Source organism: Chelonia mydas, chromosome 15, assembly GCF_015237465.2.
Source record: "Chelonia mydas isolate rCheMyd1 chromosome 15, rCheMyd1.pri.v2, whole genome shotgun sequence".
NCBI classification, from domain to species: domain Eukaryota; kingdom Metazoa; phylum Chordata; order Testudines; family Cheloniidae; genus Chelonia; species Chelonia mydas.
In genome coordinates this window covers 16,365,987-16,386,694 of record NC_057856.1, presented here as the reverse complement: position 1 = coordinate 16,386,694, position 20,708 = coordinate 16,365,987, and the positions used below count along the sequence as shown (strand labels likewise).

General features: G+C 48.2%; 1 long non-coding RNA gene across 1 annotated transcript in view; it reads right to left on the bottom strand.

The window, feature by feature from the left end:
• Positions 1-14,283: 14,283 nt before the first annotated feature.
• LOC114018246 overlaps positions 14,284-20,708 on the bottom strand; it is a 255,971-nt gene continuing 249,546 nt past the window's right edge. The window contains exons 13-15 of the long non-coding RNA XR_006286062.1: positions 17,748-17,877; positions 15,486-15,662; positions 14,284-15,212 (exon numbers count right to left, since the gene is read on the bottom strand). This is a non-coding gene — a long non-coding RNA (uncharacterized LOC114018246). The remainder of the gene's footprint in view (positions 15,213-15,485; positions 15,663-17,747; positions 17,878-20,708) is intronic.

The following is a 20,708-nucleotide window of genomic DNA, read 5'->3' as shown; positions in this document are numbered from 1 at the left end:
TTATGACTGTTTAGATGAAGCAGGCTGTATAACGGCTATACAATGAGTGGGGATGTTAGTATACACGTGGCCCAAGGACTATTCTTGGCTCTATTTGTATGGCTGGAACTACAGAACTCAAACCTGTATCTAGTGGACACAGGTGTTTAATCAAAGTATAATTAAAGACTTTGGCCTTCTTGGGGTTTCTAATAAAGTCACTGCTGTTTGTGGGTAGCTGAGTGGCTAAGCAGTTAAACATTTGGGGTGACATCCTGGCTCCAGTGAAGTCAATGGGAGTTTTGCCATTGATTTCAGTGGGCCCAGGATTTCAGCCTTGGGCTTTCGAATGGTATTTAAAACTTAAGGGTGTGTTTGCAGCTGCCAGGGTGAAAGGCGGCAGAGAAAAGAAAGCCACGGGGCTGAGGGCACAGGTCATGTTTGATGATTGAAGTAGCCTCATTTAGCAATGATTGAAGTATATCAGTTTGCTTCCAGACACATTCACTAGACGTTGCTATAGACCATCTAGGGCTCAAATCCTGCCATGCCGGGGACGTAGCTTCCCACACTTTGGCACTTGGCATGGTGTAGTTGCCTGGCTGCTTTGCTACCACTGCTACAGTCCAGGGGCCTGAGGCCTCTGCCTGCTCCCCATGGAGGTGGTGCAGGCCTGTAAATCCATGGAGTGGGAGATTGACTGGCCACACCAGCCAGGCTTCCAAATCGTTCCTTTCTGTTCTGAAAGAGTCCCATGCTGGGGACGGCCAGCCTCTCCCCTGGGCAGCAGAAATGCTGTGTTTCGTTGTTAGGGTACATGCCAGGACTTCTTGCATTCGATACCATCGGGGCAAATACAACGGCAGGAGTGATGGCACTGTCACAGCATCTCTAGCCATCAGAGGAGCTACAAGACAGGGTACTTACCTCCACTACATCCTCTTGAGTTGACGTTTAATGTATGCACTAGTCCACCCCCTACGTTAGAGCTGAGAAGGTGCCATCTAAGCAGTATCAGAATCATACCAGGGCCAAGAACTTATCATGAAAGTGGGTACCCAACCACCCACCAGAGCCCTACTCCAATTGTGTCAGAAGCCCACTGGGAAATACAAAAGCGTGAAATCCTGGTTCCATTGAACATAATGGGAGTTTTGCCGCGGGGGCAGCACGTCCCCAAAAGGTGAGGCTCCTTCCAAAGGGGAGGTGTAGGTATGGGAAATAAGATAGGAGCAGGCACCACGCTCCCAACTTGGATGCCTACGTACTAGTGATGGGCACATTGGAAACATCTCATGAAGACCGAGAGATACGTGATAGGGCCCCCAGCTCTCATTGTCCAGTGCTTGTTGCTGGGAGTGGAATCACTGGGGTTTAGCACCTTAGCGCTGGAAAGACATTATGGAACAGATGCTTGGTAATGAGTGATATAAAAGCTTAACATTTGTACACTTCCCTCTTGGCTCTGATGGGCTCTGCCCAGGGTGTGCCCCAGTCAGCAAGACAGTGGGCTTCTTGAAATATTTATTTTATGGCCCCCGTATCACAAATAAGACAGAGACTCTTGAAGTTGCTCGCTTGGCACGGGGGCTGCATGTTTCCCCTGCGATGTGTGACAAAGGTGTCAATGTAATTTATTTCCCTCTAGCTGTCAGGGAATTAGCTGGCAGATACATGCAGTGTCCCAGTGACTCAGGAGGTGGAGCGCTAGCCGGAAAGCTGGTTTTGATCATGTGATTTCTTTTCATGAGGATGGGCAAGGATGATCTGAGGTATTTTAAACAAGGGTTTACAACTATAACTAATTGGTCTCTATCACTTTAATATAATGAACATTACAACTTCCAGCAAGGCAACATGGGCTGGTGGTTAGAGCACTTTGATGCCCTGCTCTGCTAGTCACTCAGCGTGTGATGCTGCGCATGGGGGGCTGGGCTAGATGACCTCTCAAGGTCCCATCCAGCCCCATAGGTCTCTGATTCTGTCTCAAGCTGGGCACTCGAAAATGGCAGCACCCAAAATTTTCAGGTTTTGAAAAAAACTGATTTTGGGGGGAAAACCGATCGATTTCAGCCCAACACATTTTTTTCATTGCTGAAAACTGAAAAAAAAAAGGGGGGGGTCAATGAAAACCCCCAACATTTAATGGAAAGTGGATGTTTCCTGTGGAAATGTTGGCTTTGAGGGAAAAAAGTCATTTTTGTCAACAATGTGTTTTTACTGACCAGCTCCAGTTCCCCAATTCTAACATACCTGATTGATGGGCAAGGAACATCTTTCTTCTAGCATCACAATCCCCACAGACAGATATTTCAGAAATAATTTAAACACATTAAAATTCACAGAATTTTCAAACAATCAGAAGGAAAACAATTGCTTGACTCCCATTGACCCTGAAGTCCTACGGCCAAAGCCCGGCCCCAGTGAAGTCAATAGCAAAACTCCCATTGATTCCAATGGGGCCAGTATGCATTCTTGAGTCCATAAATAATATGATGCAAGTGGCACTGATTCAGACCCCCGCCTCCCTTCAAAAAGGGTATTTTAATTTCAGAACTGCCTGTTTGGGGGCTGTTCTCTTCTTTGCCAGCATAGCTCAGCTCACTTCTTCCTCTACAGAAGTAGCACAAGGACAAGTTAAAAAAAAATTTCCTTTCTCATCAAATAAATTCCTTCTGGAGCCGATAAAACCATGAGCTCTGAGCTGATGCCCTATCTCGTGATCTGGTGGTTTGCTCTGGCTGGAGGAGGCAGCTTTGGAAAAGCCCAAACCCATTTCCTGCAGCACACACTGCCGCGTGTATCCTCATTTCAGTCCTGGAAATGCTTTGATGGATATTATTAGGTACGGGAAGCATTTGGAACTCTCCTCTTCCGTAGAGGCCGACCAAATGATTCCAGGATGAAAGGGGCACATTGGAAGGGTCTGTGGATATGGCACTAGGTTTTCTCCTTTTAGGACCCCACGTTGTGCCTGCTGCATGCATTTAGGGAACAGCTAAAACAGCCTTCAGAGCCCCTTTGCTAGTGCCGTTAGCATCCAGTTCCCAATGTCCCTTCCTTTGTTTCTTGGTGCTTGTTACTGTGACTCATTCCACCCTACATGCTGGATTTCAGCTCCTGGCTGGCCTGTTTCAAGATGGGAAGGCTGGAGGCATAAAATGAAACTCGTTCTGATAATATTCCAGTTTAGCTGGGTTTCAAATACTCTGATACTAGGAGGAAGGTTAAAACATCCTGCAGTGTGGTTTGCATTGGCTGCTCTTGCTGAATATTATTCCTCTCTCTTAACTGCTGAGTGGAGAGCCAAGAAGGAGCCTGGAGAGGTTGCTCCCTGTAGACTTCTATCCCTCTTTCCAAAACATTGTTCCAGTTCCATTTATGTGAATGTTACTCAGCAATTTCATCTCCAAAGCACTGCAAGTCACCAACATTAAATAACGGATCCTTGCAACATCTTTGCTGAGTTCTTGAGGTCTGTATCCTCATGCTTGTTTTCCAGATGGGGAAACTGAGACCGACAGGGCTAGTGGCTTGCTGATTTGGTGTGGGGAAAATCCTGAGTCCCAGGCCTATGCTCAGACCACTAGGCAATGCCCTTCTCTTTTAAATCCATATTTACTGACCTTTTCATGAGCCTAGATTGTCCTGAATGCAGTTGCACCATAGTCAAACCTATTCAAGTGAGTGGAGAATCAGGCTTAGCATCTATTAAAACTGCAGCATATGGATTTCCAAATCACAGTGCATGAGTTCTGGCAAGGGAAGACTGCTTGGTCTGGCAGAGAGTGGAAAGATCTAACTGCTGAAGGTGACATGATATTGGGGGGGGGGGGGCAATTCATTTCCGACTCTACATTTTAGTGCTTGGTTGCTTTAAGCTGAATTAGTTGACCAGCATGGGGGGCCACCAGGGAAGCAGCTTGTTTTGTCTATTATCTTGTTGTGTCTTGCTCTAGTATTATGCCTGTGTAATAAAAGTCGGGAATCCCTCACATCACGTGTTGCGGTGTTTGAAATGTGTTGCCCCACCACCCAGTGCTCAACTTGCTCTAAATCAGTTCTTCACCGGTCAGTCAGACCACCCACCTCCCGTAAACGTGAAAGAAACAAAACTCATAAGAAGAACAAACGTCTCTGTTTTTCGTGTTTTAAAAGAGATTAAAATTCTGGTCACTGCACTGCCCTCAAACTGGCCACTGCCCTCTTTCACCAACAGAAACCGGTCCAATAAAAGACACTACCTCACCCACCTGGTCTCTCTCAGTTTCTAGGCAGAATATGATCTGAGGCAGTAGAAGGGCCGAAGAAGCAGAATCTAGGCTCAGGCAAAGGGAGGCATAAACACAAGCACGGAGAACATTAAGTATCACTACATCTTCAGTGATCCTGGAAATGTCTTCCTAAGTAGAGGAGTCAAAGATTACCCAGAGTGCAGTATTCCTGCTCCCAAGGCTCCCTGATGTTCAAAGCCTGCGTCACTTTGGCTCCTATCTCCACTGAAGTTCATTGAAAACTCTTTCAGTGCAGGCTTATGAAGAGCAGGGGATGGGGCCACCAGATCTGTGTGCCAGAAACAGTCCTCACAGGTGGGAGACACTCTTCATAATGGGGTTCCCTGTGGGTTGTGGTTTTCATTCTGTGTCGTCTTCAGGCTTTTGGTGCACTTGCTTGATTTGATTCCAATGGGTGGTCTCTCCCTAAAGGGTTATTGTGCGGATTTCAGTTGTGATCTGAACATGGAGGTGGCCCCAACCGAGAAGGGGAGAAGGTGCTGAATATTGATGGTGCTTCTTGGTTCCCCCTTATTACGTGACTCTGGCCCATGGGCACAGAAGGCGACAATCATCGGATCCAGAACAGACTCAACAACTGAGATTAAATAGTGGAAAATTCAAAAGGCAGCTGAGGAGGGAGCTTTGTATTCCTAGGCCACGTTCTGCACGCTAGCGTTAGAGGGGCAGTAACGAAACCTAGGAATCGGTAAACAGAGATGTTGTGATAGTGATGGAAACAAGGCTGCCGGAGGAATGCAGGGAAAGGAGGGATGAGACTCAGAACAGACCTCATGTGCTTAATGCCTCAACCCTCTGGGGATTGTGCCCCCTCGCCGTCATTCATTTAATGACTTTTTCACGCTGGAGATCTTGTTCTGCCACTGTGCTTACAGCGGGTGTATCTGCATTGTTACGATGGAATGAATTTACTCCCTGAAGCTGTGGTTAGCCCATCCTAGAGGACATGGCCCCTCAGCTGGAAGATGACTGAGCTAGAGTTCGATCGTGGGTATACCATGGTTAATCCAGAGTCACTCCACAGTGAATCTGGATTGATGCCAGGGTAGCCATCATCAGAATCTGGCACAGGTAATTCTAAAATGAACCTATTTACCAATATATGAAAAGGCTGTCCCCAAAATGAATGCGAAACATCTTACCCATAAGATGTAGATCCAGGGGAAAGTCTGGCTCTGGATTACTATAAGGAAAAGTTCTGATGTCAGTTCTACAGAGTGGAAATCCTTTGACTTCAGCTGAGTTATCCTGGATTACCACTGGTGTAGTAAGTGGGCTTAGAATCTGTGCCACAGTCTAGCCCTGATATTTGGATCCAGAGGGATGTGGCTCAGGCTAATCTAAATCAAGGAAAAAGCTTCTGAGAGCAAACAGCAGCTTTACAGCAAGCCAAAGCAGAAGGTTTGAAATAGGGATTTTTTTGGTTATTAATTATATTATTAGGATTTGATTGTTATCTTTACCTATAAGATAGAAAGGGAATTTAACAAGGATCTGAGCTCCTGGAAAGTGAGTTGGCATTATTTTGAACTTGGAGAGCTTTAAAAGCATTAATTCATTAAGCTTCACACTATCCTTGTGAGAAAGATAATGTTATTAATTCATTTTACAACTAGGGAAACTGAGGCACAGAGAGGCAAAATGACATGCCCAAGGCCACATCAGTGGCAGAGTCAGAAACAGAACACTGAGATTCCTGACACCCAGTCCCCTGTTCTAACCACTAGAGATCATTGGTGGTGTGATCCTCAAGGGTCACGACCACCTTCCCTTTCGGTAGGGCTAGAAGAGAACAGGGGCCTCAATCTTTTTCTGCTACAGCACGAAATCAGGGTACGGTAATGTTTGAGAATTGCTGCACTGGATAATAGTCACAGAAGCTTGGTAATGTACCTGGTGAAACTATGGGGTAGCTTCCAATAGAGCTGGCTTGTACTGAGCTAACGCCACGCTTTAATGGTTTTGAAGGACACCTGTGTACTCAAAATGCCCCCCCCCCCGTTCCATGTTTAAACCAAACCATCTTGACCCCTAGATGAGCTTTAACCACTAACCCTTTTGGACCCTTCCTTAGGTTTGATGATGTGCTTTCATATTTAAATGGGCATGACTCACTGCAGGGTTTCTGCTCTTCTGTTGGGGAAAAAAAAAAAGATTAATCCCGGATGTTAAATCCCAGCTCATCACAAAGTGACCAGGACTTTCAAGGCTCTAGCCAGCTAAGGTGCTCTTCAGACACAGATTTTGACTCCACCTGTGCTTTCAAAATACCAAAAAGTCACTCCTTCTCGAGCTGGGTGAATTAACAGCATCCTCTCCCCCAGTCACTCTCCTTATTAGCCATTTGTCCCTGGAGGACACGACTTTTGAGAGGCTGAGGAAGAAAAAGATGACTGTCATATCATCCCAGACCTTCTACCATGCACAAGTTTGGGACACATGGGTTTATCTCCTGAGACACTTGTAATCATCCCTCAGCATTTTCAGTTACTAGGCAGGGCACAACCCAGGGATGTGGTGGCTTTTACAGACGTTCTCAAGAAGTTGTCAGGTTTTTGCACAGTGTGAGGAAGTTGCAGGACTTTTTATTTTTTTTCAGTCTCCGTTTTCCATGGGAAATTTCCCTCTGCGTCATCACTGGCTCCAACCAGGCTGCAAAATGGTCTGGAAGGGTGTGAATTCCAGAACCCACCGAGCCCAAAGACTGAGCATTATTGCCTTTGGAATCTCTCCTTTTGAATAACGAAACCACGGTCAGATTATGGGGTAAAGGGTAGCCTAGATCCTCCGCTGATGTAAACCAGCATAGCTCCGGTGACTTCAGTGGAGTGATGCTGATTTATGCAAGCTGAGGATCAGGCCTACTACCTCCATTAAGAAACATACCCTACACTGCCACTGCACGTCTGATGTCCTTATCGGACCTGGAGAATACATGCTCTTGTGGGAAATTGAGGTCTCTGAGACCACATTGTTACTTGACTCAATGAGTTGGGGGTTTTCTTTGTATTAGCTCTGACTCTGAATATATTTCTTGAGGGTGCATATACTTCTTTCCCTCTTGTACTCCCCCTCAGCCCCCTCATCCCCTTCCCTATTTGGCCTGTTCAAACACATGGCTCTCTGGCTCTCTCTCCTCACAGCCGGACCGTCAATTTTCTGTCAAGCTTCTTCTCACCAAACCTGGCAGCTGTCAACAAGCCACTGTTTATTTGTTCAACAGGAACTGGGGGGAGCGGTGGGAGGGAGCTCAGTTTTGGGTGACTCATCTCCTCATCAACAAAAACCCCAGGAGGAAGGCAGAGGAGGACTTCGTGGGATAAAGAAAATGAGCCTCACATCCGATGGAAAAGTCTGGGATAGCCGGGTCTAGCAGCTCCAGTTGCTAGGAAAGCAGAACCTCCTTCCACTGGATGGTCACCCCAGCCTGATCGGAAGGGCCTGGTGGTGCCACAGATGGTGCTAAATAAGAAATGCAGATTTGCTGGAAAAGCAAAGGAAGGTCATTGTTTTAAGGCCTGATCCAAAGGCCCTGGAGTCTTGCAATTGGCTCCCTTGGGCTTTGGCTCCAGAATGATTTTTAAAGTCTCCTCATTGAAAAGTTGCTACCACAAACATGTCACTCCAAGAAGCTTTTATGTGAACTTACAGAGATTTCTGAATTTGACCAAATGTTTCATGTTCATATTTTTCCATGATGGGAAAAGCTAGTTTTTAATCAGATGAAAACTACCCCTTTGTTTTTGCTAGCAGACATGATTTCATGGGCATCTTTTGTTTACACTGAAATCACCATGCATTCATTGTGCTAACAGGGACCCTGGTGACAAACTCCCCAAATTAGGGCACGTCATTCTGCTCTGGGACAGCAAGAGTTCCAATGAGCCCGTTCTGACTTTGACATGTAATAGAGGGGCAAGGAAGGCTAAGGGGTGTGTGTTTTGGACCTTTGCTTAGTCCCTGGGATTGTGCCAGCAACCCCAGCTGAAGGACAACTACCAGCTCCCTGAAAGAAAGGAAAGGAACCCCGGGCAGGAATTGAGATGATTTGTGTTCCGTGCACAGAGAGTGTATGGAAATAAGAAAGACCTTTATTCTAGATCAAGGGAAAGCAATGGAAAAAGAAGGACCAAAAGTGAGGCCCAGCTTGACAAATCCCTGGCTGGGATGATTTAGTTGGTGTTGGTCCTGCTTTGAGGAGGGGATTGGACTAGATGACCTCCTGAGGTCTCTTCCAAACCGATACTCTATGATTCTATGAAGTCTCCATAAAGAGGTGAGCCTTCTTAGTAAAAGGCTGGCCCCAAACTGGTAGCTGTCTCCGGTGACAGTACCTCCTAGAAATGTAAAGGTGTAGCACATAGCCAGGATGGGCAGGGATGGTGTCCCTAGCCTCTGTTTGCCAGAAGCTGGGAATGGATGACAGGGAATGGATCACTTGATGATTACCTGTTCTGTTCATTCCCTCTGGGGCACCTGGCATTGGCCACTGTCGGAAGACAGGATACTGGGCTAGATGGACCTTTGGTCTGCCCTAATATGGCCGTTCTTATGTTCTTATATGAAACAAAATGTAAAGAGCTACACACACCAAAGAGACCAGCTCCAGCATAAAGGAATTAGATTATATGTCCTCTGTCCAGCTTCTCCCAGGAAAACAAGTCTCTTTAAACCTCCGCTAGTTTGTTTTGTAAGTGAAAAAGCACGTGCTCTGTTTAAGATTTGCTAACTATCCCCTGCATGTTAAGGCCTTTTTATTTCCTGTCATGGCTGAATCCAGGAGATGTGAAAGGGCTGACTGCATGCAACGGTGCCCCTTGCATCCCTCACTCCTTCCTTTCCTGTTGCTTTCTAAAAGGATTCTCTCTTCTCACCCACATGGAGCCTGGCCAGACATCATCACCTTAGCCATCGCCTCTTCTGATTGGCTTATCTGCAAATAACTTGCATTCCTCTCTCAAAGAGCCGACGACATAGGCTTGGGGCCTCACCATCTCCCAAATTAATTAAGGCTTTTCCCCCTACTGAAGCCAACCTCCTTTACTTGGTATTTTCCTAAACCATTGGAAAATATTGTTCTTCTAGGAGGCAGAGCCCACAACCTGTTCCGTCCCCCCCTGCTTGGCTTCACCTCCGGGGGTAAGCAGGCCCTTTGCATGCATCTATTGAGAACAGCAGGCCACCCAGGTTCAAACATGCAGGCCTGAGAAGAAAAGCCCCCCCGGATAATGCTGCCATTAGCTCTGATTCTGCTTCAGCGGGGATGGGCCCCAGTCAAGCAGGAGATCCTAGTAACCGCAGCGTCAAAGGTGTGTGATAGCTGGGAATTGCAGGTGACTTCTGTGACTCTAGCCCATCTGGAATTTCACTGTAACTCTCACTCTCCCCCTTTCTGGTGGTGTCAGCACATGGCCCTGTGCAGAGAAATGTGTGGGTGCTTTGTCTGCAGCAAGGCCAGACGCCAGGGTGAGCGTCGCTGCCTGAGTCGGTAATTAAAAGCGTTAACTGGTCCAGGTGTGCGTGTGACCTTTCACCCTCCTTTTCCTTCTGCGCCCTGATCCCTGTCCTCCTCTCCCCTTTCATATTAGGCCACTAGGCCAATACCCCTACTAGGGCACTGCCTGATTTGACAGTCATCAGGTTCCCCTGCATGGTACGTTGTTCGGTGGTGGAGAATTTGGATGGGCCAGTGAACGGCTGGCTGCTGCTGTGGTTAACGTCATCGTTCCTTCTGCCGATGGCACGAAGCAGGGGATGGAACGATGCTGTGACGTCTCTTTCAGACGTATTCCAAGGGTGGGTGGGTGACTTGAAAGATGATGACCCTTGGAATCCTGGCAGCCTGTACATCGAGAAGTTATTTGGGGGGAAGCCATGGACAGCTGTGAAGCTTTGTCCTTGCCAAACATTTCCAGAGAAGCAGATGATCTGGAGCTTGAACTCTCTGAGAAGACAAGTGGAGCTGGAGCAAAGTACTTTCATGCGCCTTTGTGTATATGGAATGATGGGCAGAGTCAGAGAGACAGACAGACAGATAGCCGCTCTCACGGTGGCAACTCAGCCTAGGCATGAGGGTCTAATGAAGTAAGAGAAATGACATGATGACAACGTGTACTGTACAAAACAAACAGCAGACCTGGTTTTTGGCATCAACTTTTTAATTCCTAAACATGCTACTGTGGGTTTGCGTTTGTATTTAGGGCTCGTGAAGGGTGCCAGCATGGCTGACAGCCCTGGGGACTGACGGCCACCTCTTGCCCCAGACTAGGGCATTTTATACTTCTGGGGTCTCACTGTCCCCAGAGTTACACCCCAGCATCTCCAGGCGAGGCTGCGGCGAATCAGTCCCCAGAAAGTGTGTTTTGTCCCAAGAATCCCAGAGCATTTTGCAAATGTTTAAAGAATTAAGCATCACAACAGCCCACAGGACAGGTTAGGCTTCTTCGCTACACGAGATATGGGGAGCTGAGGCAGAGAACTGTTAAGTGACTTGCCCAGCATCATATAGCAAGACTGTGGCAGAGCTGGCCATAGACCCTAGATGTCCTGACTCTCAGGCCTATGTGTTCACTGCACAACCCCCTTCTCTTTCCCAGCACAACACAGGCCGTGGCATTGCAGCGTCCTGCTCTGACAATGGACTTCAAACCTGACCTGAAGGGACTGTCATTAGGGGGCTAGGAGGTGCTCAGCCTTCCTGGCCCCATTCGTTCAGTGCTGGGCCTCTCTCCCGACACTGACACAGAGCTGACAGTTGTGATGGGGATTTCCAAAGTGATCTACAAACACCCACCAATGAACCCTCAGGAGGCAGGGAGGGAAATGATCGTGAGCCTAATTTCAGTGATGGGGGCCCAGGGCCCAATTGTGACCTCTCCCTGACATAAATCAGGAGTAACTCCCCTGAAGTCAGGATTACACTGGTGTAAATAGCTAGACGCGAGCTCAGCATCGGGCCTGTGTTAAGTGATTTGCCCAAATCAGTGGTGAAGATGGGATACAAATATCGGGGCTCCCCGCCCTGTGCTCGGTTTTCCCACACTCATTTTGCACATCCAGTCCGCACTAGATGTCACTCAGTTTACACAGCCACTGAATGCCAAATTGGGGCGAGTTGCACACCTCTATCATCTGCCCCGGTATTTTGGCCAGCTTCTATCCAGCATGTAACTCACACGGCCATTGACTTCACTGCTCTCATTGGCCTAGGGATTCTCACGGCAGTTGTGCCTGCTTGATTCAGGGCTGAATTGGGCTTTAAGACCAGTCCCCTTGGTTCTTGGGGCTTCACTAGTTCACCAGGAAAGCAGAAGGGAAACAGCAGCCCTTTGCTCACCACTTTCAGAATCCCCATGGCCACGTTCTAAGCCGCTGGCACCCAGGGGCTCTCCTTCCCTGCTCTCCTTTAGCACGGAGCCACGAGGACCCAGCAGAGCCCGAGGGGCTGTGCACGTCTCGGCCTCGCCATGCAAGCTGCCCGTTCTGCAGAAGGAAGGGTCTGGCTGGCTAACTGAAGTCCGCAGGTGATTGCCGTGCTTCTGGTAACAGCGGCAGGTGGCAGACTAGCAGGAGAAGCAGGTGGCCGGGGGATAACCAGAAGCGGAGCGGATCACGGTTCAGAAGGATTAGCAGCAGCCCTTGCTGCGGGCTCTGGGTAGTGAGCAGAGCAGAAAGTTTGATGCAGCTGTTGCTGCCACCCCCGGTCTTGCTCCGGGCGCCTGTCGCTGCTGCTTCTGCCCTGATTGCATCGGTCTCTGCCCATGTCACCGCCCTGGGCGCGTCTGCCATGATTACAGGGTCCTGCCACAGTTCCAGAAGAGGCTGCTGCTGCCCTTTGCTCTGCTCCTGGAGTTCAGTGAAGCCGTGGTGTGCGTGCACGCAGGGGCCAACCCTCCACTCCTTCACCTCGCTTTGCTGTGATTTGGTGGGCGCCAGTTAAACTTACGCCCAAAGTCGCGGGTTCAACAGCCTTCCTCCAACAATAATATTCGCCAGTGTCTCCGCTGAGCTGTAACGTGGCTCTGTGTTCTTCTGGGCCTTTCTCTGGGTCAGCTCCCTTCCCGCCTCAGCCCTGAGGTATCCGTGGCCTGAGTGAGGGGAGTTAGCAGGGAAGGGGCACAGTGTCCAAATTTCCTCTCTTCTCTGCCCTGGTACATGGGCTGGGTGTTCTCCTAAGGCAGCTTCACCGGCCCCACCTGCGTTGTGCTCGTCGGGAAAGGGAATGAAAGTGCCCCAGCTAAAAGGGGGGTTCAAAAGCAGGGCAAGGCAAACTTGGCTGATGTTTTGGCTTCCCACGAGAAATTCTTTGCCCTGCTCTGCTACTGGGGGGGAATGTAAAGACTGGAAGAAGATCCAGAGCCCTCCACTTCACCGCTCCTGCCTCTGCTTTTTCCTTCTGGGTGGTCCTGTGAACCCCCCATCCCCCACCTCTTTATTCCAACCATCTCACAGACTCTATTTCTCTCCCTCTAGCTGCGGGGGACGGCGCTGGCTGTAACTCCATCCAGGGGCTGTCAATACCATCCAGAGGGAGTCGACAGAGCAATGCAAGGTGCTCTCTGCCCCCAGGGCTGAACACGCAGCCTCCTCTGCTCACTGTTAAGTCTCTGATTTCCTACATGGCAGGGTAAATGCGCCTTCCCTAGCCCACAGTGCTGGCCCCATCCCCGTGCGTTCTCACCCCTGAACCCAAAAACGCAGGCGAGGGGGTTGACCTACGCAAACCAAAATCAGAAAGGAAGTTCACCGACACCCCTGCAAAGTGACCCTTCCCCCCCATTTCACACAGCTCTGCCCAACCGCTGGGAGCCTGGGAAGCGAAAGACGGGGGCTGGATTCAAACTCAGATCCCCATTTGGAAGGAGAACAGAGCACACCCAGATGAACCCAGTTCCAGCTTTACAGAATGGCCCTAGTGTTAACGGCCTTCCTGCTGCAAATGGGGGAATTTCATAGGGGGTTAGGAAAGGAGAAAAGGCCACATTTATGGAAAGCTTGTTTGAATCATGTGTCACACACCACTGTAAATAAATACCACAATGAAGCCCACTGAAATACCATGGGTAGTGGAAAAGGCTTGCTAATTAAATGCAGTATAAACGTGCCTGTTTACTGTCATGTAGAGATGTGGGAGGACACTAAAGACAACGAGCCATGTGTGTGTAATACGATTGACAATAGTAACATCTTAAAGATCTTAAAATACATTGCAGACATAAGTTAAGCTTCTCAAGCTAGTTATTATAAGCCACGTTGTACTGGTAGGGAAACTGAGTTACTGAGCGGTTAAATGATCTGCCCAAGGAGACACACGGAGCCACCCATCTGCAGTTCAATCACTAGACCACATAGAGCGCCTGCAAAACAGAAAAGAAAGGCAAGTTTTTCCTCTAGGCTCCTGCTGCCTTTGAAGTCAATGGAAAGAATTCCTGATTTCAACGTACTCTAGATCAGCTCCCTGGGTGAGCTCTGTAGGAGACAAATATTAAATGTTATATTCAGAAAACAGCACTGGGAATGAATCATCACATAGTTGAATATCAGTGCTCATGATATTGGTACGACCTCTGTTGAAAAACATGGAGACATTCTTCATCTCTCTGTTCCACAGATTCCTAGGCCAGAAGGGCCCATTGTGATCATCTAGTCTGACCTCCTGCATAACACAGGCCAGAGAATTGTTCAATGAAATCAAAGGACTCACTCCTGCAAACCCTTCCATGCCTATTGGGCTACTGAGCTCCAGGGCACCATCCCCAGGGGTGAGGACTGCTCAGGGGAGGAAGGGTTTGTCAACAGCGCCTAGGCCGACAAGGCCTAGGCCCAGGGCGGCAAATTTGCAGGGGCGGCAAATTTATAACAGCAGCCAGAGGCTGCTTCCCCTGGGGCTGGTTCGCGCCCTCTGCCCCCGTCCCCGCCCCAACTCCACCCCTTCCCCGCCCCCATTCCCTGCCCCCTCCCTGCCACTATTGGTCCCCTTCCCCAAATCCCCGCCCCGGCCCCGCCTCGTCTCCTGAGCGCGCCGTGTTCCCCCCTCCTTCGCGAAGCTGTTTCGTGCATAAGCACTGGCAGGGAGTGGGGAAAAGCAAGACCCGGCAGCGTGCTCAGGGGAGGAGGCGGAGCGGAGGTGAGCTGGGGCGGGGAGCTGCTGGCGGGGGGGCGGCAATTATTTCTGGGCCTACGGGGCGGCAAAATCATTAATCCGCCACTGTTTGTCGGATGAGGCTGTGTGTAATTCTATAAAATCTATTTAAACTCACACAACTGGCCACATCCTGGTACCAGTTAAACTCACTGGTAGAACACAATATATAATAATTAGCGCTAAGTATGTCAGCTGTATATTGTGCCGCTCCAGACCTTTTAAAGAGTCGTGGCATTTATCAGCTCGATTGCAGCAGAAATATGTTTGAATCAGTGTTGTCTGACGTAAGTGCACGCCACTCTGTCTTCACATGTAGGAGTCGGTGTAAGAAGTGTTCTGGGTCGCCTTGAAAGCTTGTCTCTTTTGCCAGCTGAACTTGGTCCCATAAAAGCTATTACTTCACCCACCTTCTCACTCTCTCTATATACACACATATGGCCCTGATCCTGCTACTTGCTGCACATGGACAGAGCCCTGCACCTGGACAGACTTCTGACTACTGACTTCTGTGGGACTCCAGATGGGAACAGGGGGTCCATCTGCCTGCAGACAGCAGGATTGAGCCTTATTATTACATGCATTTATAAGATGCCCATCACCGTAGCACAGTGTCTGTATCAATTTATCCAACATTTACTCGCATGAGTAATAACTTACTCGCTACCAGACTCATTGACATTAATGAGTTTTACTTAAAGAAGACAACTTGCTTGCATGACAGTTCCAGACCAGGCTGGCTGTCTCTGTGTAGAAGCTGATCTTCTTCAGTAACTACTCTTGTTTAGTGTCTGTTCCTTTAACATGGAAGCCACAGGAGAGAGTAATTAGTAAAAGCCGCGGCCCCGAGCGCTACAGGAATTTACATGGTGTATACAGAAGACATTGATTTCGATGGCCTTTGCCTCAGTGGGATCCCCCATTATTATTAGCATCACAGTTATTTGCGTCATGGTAGTGCATAGCCATGGACCACGACCCCATTGTGCTCAAACTGTGCAACCCCAGACCTAAAAGATGGTCTTCTCTGGGGTTCTGCATCTGCTGAAATCCCAGGTTCCTGCGGTTACCTCCGCGGTCTAGTTTTCATTCTGGGAAAAACCCAAACCCCGTCTCCAACACGCCAGTCCAACGAGGCAGAATGGAAGCAGGTGTCGGTGCAAACCCAAAAGGCTGCTTGGCATGAAAAAGGAACCTTCCAACGACCCTCTCTTTTCTGACCCTGGCACAAGTCGAACAGACATTGCCTTAAGGAAAAAAAAAAAGAAAGAGAAAGTTTGAATCTTGAAGATAGCTTCCGTCTGGAAGGAATAATGTTGCAAGCGGCCTTTCTTTTCAACAGCTGGCCAAGGGAGGGACAGATCTAATGGCAGAATCAGTCACGTAAACATGAAAGGGGGGCTGCTGTTCCAAATCGTGCAGCCCTAGACTGCTGCAAACAGATGAGGTTGAAACTTCACCCTAAGCATGTATAAGGACATTAAGCTCTTGGAACTAAAGGATAATTTGAAAAGTATTTTTCTTAATACTGGCATTAGGTTTCCTCAGCTTTACAGTTGGTAAAGAGAAAAAGAATGTCCTTACTAAGGGAAAGAAGGTGAAAACTGAAACTTGGAGGAATTAGCCTGTGGTGGATTCATTTATGTGGATTCCCTTTTTTGCTCGGTGACTGGGATCACGCCTGGGATGATGTGAAATGAGCATTATGGCATTACTGGAGACCTGGGGCCCACTCCCGCTCCCAGTGAAGGCACTGGTGAAAGACCCATTGAATGCAATGGGACCTGGTGGGTGCTCAGCACGTTTGAAAACCAAACATCTCTGGACTTGACTTCACACAGAAGTTGCACTAGTTTAACTAGTTTTGAAACTAGATTTAAATTAAAACAGCACAAACCCTGCGTAGACATGCTGACTTCAGTTAAGAGGGATAAGTAATAATTGTGGCTCATTTTGGTTTAGCGAAAAGCTGTTCCTAATTGTTTGAAGCTAAATCAATATAAGCCAGGTTTAAATTGATTGAAGGGTGTTTGCCCACCACACTACAAGTTACATGGGTGCAACTTAGCATGTGGACAAACCCTTACTGAGGTGCCTATGTATGGACTGAGGAGCTTCACTTTAGACCCCCAGTTTTGAAACCCATACAACATCCCGGGGTGAGCCAGATGGACAGTATTAATCCTCATTGGGCAAACTGGAGCCCAGGGAGAGGAAGTGTCTTGCCCACAGAGCTAATCAGCAGAAGTGGGAGGAGCAGAAACCAGGAAGCCAATGCATTTTTGCTTTTTTATTTGGACTTGGGAATGCTATAGGAAAAGCTGTAGCAATGGGAATAAAAATCCATTAGTTTTTAAACCGAAGGCCAAATAGAGTTAGGCTATTGCATTTCAACCTTCCTCGATGGCAACTTTCCTCCATGCCATCTCCAGCCAGTGGTCTCAGTTCTGACCTACAAGGATTGGGTCTCTTTAAAGAAGCGAGATCAGTCACTCTCTATCATCAGCTGGTCCTCGGCCTCCAATATACAGAGACAGGCAACCAAACTGAACCGATGCAAGTAGGGAGTGGTGTTTTCATGATGTGGATTCCTCTTTCCTGGGGGCCTGTTCTGAGATCTCCAAACTCATTTCACTTAGAGCCTCAGACTGTAAACCACCCAGTCCGTATTCCACTGGCTATCAATGAGATACAGATAAAAGAAAGGGCTTCTCATAGAGCGTCAACTAAAGCCAGGAACCACAGGTTGAATTCTTTCACAGCGTACACGAGTGAAGGTGGGTTCCAATTTGCGCTGCTGTTGGGTAGAAACGCTTGGTAACCCTAGAAAGACTAGTCACTGTTACCACAGATATACTAGTCTGAAGCCGCATTAATTAAATAATCAGTCTGTCTGCAAGCTGGTGATGGAGGGCTCGTGCTGAGGTCCTGCAGCATTTGGAGTCTCTTCTTGTGTCTAATGCAACGTAAGCATTTTGTACACAGTACGCAAGGGCGTGAAGCCTAGTAATATATGGATGCTTGGAATTCATGCTCATGTCAATGGTACTAAGCTAATTGGAAAAACAATCGGATGTAGTGAGTGATCTTGCTGGCTCAGAATTCTCTATTCAAACCTTAACATTTCTCTGTTCCCCTGTTGAGTCTTCTCTGGCCAGTGTTTCTGTGCTACCCACTAGACTGGTTGCGGTGTCACTAGGGTTTGTGAATGATAGTGACTAGGAATCAATAGTGACTGGGTCAGGAATCGAGGGTGGAAACGTAAAGGTAATCGGTCACACTTGCTGCTGGTGCAAAGGGAGGCAGCGCCACTGCCTTCAATGGAGTTTTACCTATTTACCCCAGCAGAGGATTTGGTCCAATAGATGATGAGTCAAATCACTCTGGCAGAAAGTAGAAGGTTGCTTTTCGCCCTGTGAATGGAATTTCAGTCTTTTGGGTTCTGCTCCTTAACCTTGTTCCCTGCAATATTTAGACAAGTTACAAATGGGGTGTTAAAAACCAGCCTTTTCATTTTTGATCAAGTCCTCGCATTTTTATTTCCTTAATTACACACAAAAAGACAAAGATCCCGCAGCGATTGCCATGAACACGACACCAGCTTGCTCTCATGTAACATTTATGAATTAGAAGAAGTTTACAAGGCGTTGGGGAGGGGTGGGGCTGTTTGTCTGATCAGGACTGACCACATCCTATTATTATATGTGGGCCAGAACATCAGCACAAGTAAAGTGGAATAGCACCAATGAAGTCAAGCTGAGGCTCTGGAGTTACGCCGATTTACAGCAGCTGAGGATCTGGCCCATGGTTTATTATTTGGGCTTTCAGTTAATATTTCCTTTCCTGCACTAAGGAGTGTGGTATTTGAACAGCCCACCTGACTCCGAAGCCCAGCTCAAACATGTCCAAGTTCACGGGCAAACAGCTGCTGCCTGATGGCGGAGGTGCACCATTGTCTATCTCTCTGTCCATTGTTGCAGTTCTTGCAAACCCCTCAGAAGACCCCAGTGCTCCGGGATCTGCACTTGCTTCTAATCTACCTTTCTCTCTCTCCTCCCCTCTGGGAAGCCGGGCACCCTGCTAACCTGAGAGATCCTGAGTGCAGGAAATTGATAAGTTGTTAATTTGCTAAGCTCCTGACCAATAGCGGGAAGGATCAGAAGAGCCAATGGCCCTCTGTCCCCTTGCGAAATGTACGTGAGAATGGAGGCAGGAAAATTAGCCACAATATGGCTTTTTGTGATCACAGAGAAATTGCAAAAGGAAGGAAAATGAAAAAAGATTCCATTTTCCTTTCTCTCCCCTTCCACGCGATGCTGGAAAAGCTCAGGAAATGCCCAGCCATCAGGAACAATGTGAAAAAACGCCATATCATTTTCCCTGGTGAACCTGGCTAGATCCCAAGCAGGGTTCGTAATGCTCCAAAGGGAACAGGAATCAGACGTGCCCTGCGTGAGGAGTTTCATTCTCTTTTCTTTTCTTTTTTTAAACACACTTATCTCTGGGCTGCGCTAATGGGTCGTTCTGTGTTTCTCTTGGCCAAGAGATCCAGCTTAGAGAGAGCTTCCCAAAAGGAACCGCTGAGAATCGCTCCCATTGGCATCCAAGGCCTTTTCGGCACCAGGGATTTCAGCCCTTGGGGTCAGGGCAGCGGTGCAAAGCCCTTGTGTCACCCTGGCCAGCTGTGATTTGCACAGAGGGGGCTGAACCTCTGCTTGAAATCAGCAGACCCTTCTGCCCTTCCCCAGTGCAGACCAGAGTTAAGTATTGGATTTGTCTAAACAGCCTCCCTTCACCCTCCCCTTCACAAAGAAGTTGTGTTGCAAAGAGACTCCCCCTGCTTCCCAGGAGCCCCACAACTGCAGCTACGCACAGGCATATTCCTCACACCCTCCCTGTCATTCTTCACTGGGGGGGCTGCCCTTTCATAGGAGCTACAGCCTCCAATCCACGCTCAGACAATGGGAAGGCCCTGGCAGCTTCGTCTGCATAAGGCCAGAGTGAAACCTCGCTCAGGAAGGACTCCAGGACATGACCCTGCAGATTTGAATCACGGTCGTTTGGAAATGACTGCCAGCTTCTTTTTGCTGCACTTACGTTACGTCGTGGCACTTTGCTCTCTGATACTGCCTGGGTCACCAATGCCCCTTCTCCTAGAAATCCCATTTTCATTGCAAATGAACAAGTCAATTTTAGTGATCTTTGCTGCTGATCTTTGCCAGCAGTTTTCTGCTAAGGAGTGACTGACTAGTGAGGCAGCGTGGTTTTCCTCTAGAAAGGGAAATGAAAGGGGAGGTGAGAGAACACTTTTCAGGTCTCAAGCCAGGACAACGGAAATGCAGACGATCACAGTGGCTCCTTCTGGCCTTAAGACCGCTGACTGTATCAGGAAACCAGCTTTCCCATTGCATCTTGTCTTTCACGCTTTCCTTTCCAGAGTAGAAAGGGTAGATGGAGCTTTTGCACAGGTGAAGTCCCTCCCTGGCATGGCCTTTCTGGCCTCCATGAAAATAACCATAAAGGATCTGACCCTAGGTGTCTGTATGAACATTACAAATGTTCACTCCAAGTTCCATGGGATAACGAAGCTCACAAGCTGATTGCCTGCGAGGGCCAGGAGGGAATTATTTCTACATCTGTGATAAAGCACTGCATGATCGATTAAGGTGCACTCTGGGCTGTTTTGGGGTCCACTGAAACATGAGGTATAGACCAACTGCCAGTGGCAAGACATAGGATTAGCCAAACTGGTTTGTCCCACGGACGTGTCGTGGTACCAATATATTCCTGTTTAGTTTCTACTTGATAATTAAACAGCAGCAAACGGCAACTCTGTGGAGTGATTTGCTAGTATATTAGGCTGACACCCCCACCTTGTCCTGTGAGCCTCTCTGATCGCATCCACTAAACATGCTGCAGTCCTGGTGACAGGGGGCTGGGGAACCCCTCAGGATCACCTACGTGCTACAGAAACGTGTGGCTAGTTCCACAGGGGGAACATTTCCCCTTGAATCTGTCCTGAGCCGTGGCTGTGATTCGGAATTGGAAATCTGATGGCGAGGAATATTCTGCAGCATGTGCTTACAACTTATACTCCAGCAAATACTCCTGTAAGCCTGATCACTGGGCTAGTCACAGAAATCAGACAAAACCGGAACACGAACAGGGGCAAAATGTATTCATTTAACCCCCCCAATGACAGCTAGGAACTCGTTATTTGCCCTGCTTGGCTAGCTCTACTTCTGACCACTTGTGCTCATTAAAGATCCCATGACACTTCTGGGATGCAGAGT